This window comes from Mizuhopecten yessoensis, unplaced genomic scaffold (assembly GCF_002113885.1).
Source record: "Mizuhopecten yessoensis strain PY_sf001 unplaced genomic scaffold, ASM211388v2 scaffold8807, whole genome shotgun sequence".
NCBI lineage: Eukaryota > Metazoa > Mollusca > Bivalvia > Pectinida > Pectinidae > Mizuhopecten > Mizuhopecten yessoensis.
Genome location: NW_018407731.1, coordinates 312133 through 313801, shown reverse-complemented (window position 1 = coordinate 313801; position 1669 = coordinate 312133).

The window sequence follows — 1669 nt, the reverse complement described above, 5'->3', positions numbered from 1 at the left end:
CTATACAAGACACAAGCCAATATATTGAAAGTCAGGCTTTTTAATGAATCCAAAATATATAAACATCTGTATGATTATGACAAATATTTTGTTTACAAACAACCTTTATCCGTGAAACAATGACATGAAAATATTTGAGATAAAACAGCTTCAAGATCAATTACAAACTCCTTTAAGTATACCAATGGATATAGTAAATTCAAAATTTCATTATATAATACCATTGTTGAAATCAATTGGTCCCATTCATTAAAAATCATGATGAAAGTTATGCAACACTGTTAATATCTCTTGCAAGATGTAATAATTTGTGGTGTGCCCATCAGATTAAAAGCAGTTACTGGACATGTGTCCTCTAGCTTGGCATGGATTTGTTGAGTTTAGTACACAGGTCTATGTTGTATCGTCATAATCTCTACTGTAGCTCAGGCTGTATGGCCTTGATAGACACATCTGTATAGATATTTTACCTAGTATAATTGCTATATTAGTCTCTATAAAATATCACTAGCTGGACTTTAAAATTAAGATATCTGATGAAGTTATTGCACTCAATTATGAGCACATGATTTAAAATTGATGATAAAAATGATTTAAAGCTTGACCTCTGTTTTAGGATCTTCGTTTCACAAATGTAGTATGTGTCCATCCTAACAGGATGTTATGGTATCATTACGAGTATATCTTCAGTCATTTAGAAGTTGCATACAAATTAACAACTTAACTGCATTACTTATAAAACATGAACATTGAATTTGTGAGTATTCATTATTTTTCTATTTGTAAATTAAAAGTTCATGGGCATGTATTCATAAAGCAATAAAATGCGATATTTTTTTTTATAAACAATCTATTTGTTTGAAACATCAATTGCACTAAGTACTTTTTAGCTGAAGGGAATAAGGTATATTTACCCTATAGTGACTGTGAGATACGCAAGAGTTCCATTTAGAGACACATCAGGCGAGTATCATTTAAACGAATAAACTGACCTGAAATGAATGACATGGTATCATTCTTGTTGTGGTGTCTTAGGCACGACTGAAACTATTCTATGGTACCTCACTAAACAAACAACCTTTGTGTATATATGCAGTAAAATGTAAAAATCTAACAACTTGATCAAAATAGCTTCCCGTAAAGAAACATTGCACTTTTAATGTTAGCAGCATTAATTGTAAAGGTATACATATCTCACAACAAGAACAAGAGGCACAGTAGCCTTAAAAGCTCACCTGGTCTTTTGGTTCGATTTAAAATCTAACTGTGAACAGTCAAAAATTGGGGTGGTGGACACGACAGAGCCTTCTTTTACACATTTTAGTACCACCATTACAGTTTACATAACGTATGCATACTCTTGGCCTGGGGATGCTCAAGACGTAACTAGGTTAAAATCCCTATCCACAATCAAGGAAAAGATTTAAGAAACTTACTTTTACCTACCCTACTGGGCCTACCATCTACCTCTTACATTGCAATGCCTTAGCCTAGGGATGCTCCATACCAAATTGGGTTAAAATCCTTTTATTTGTACTGAGTTAGTAGAATTTTATGATTTGTCTTTATTCATTTACCCATTTGCCCAAATACAGTACCATGCAGTCTTTACCCTTAACCTGTACACTGTACAGAATGAATAGGAATTTTATAAAGATTTACCCCCCCC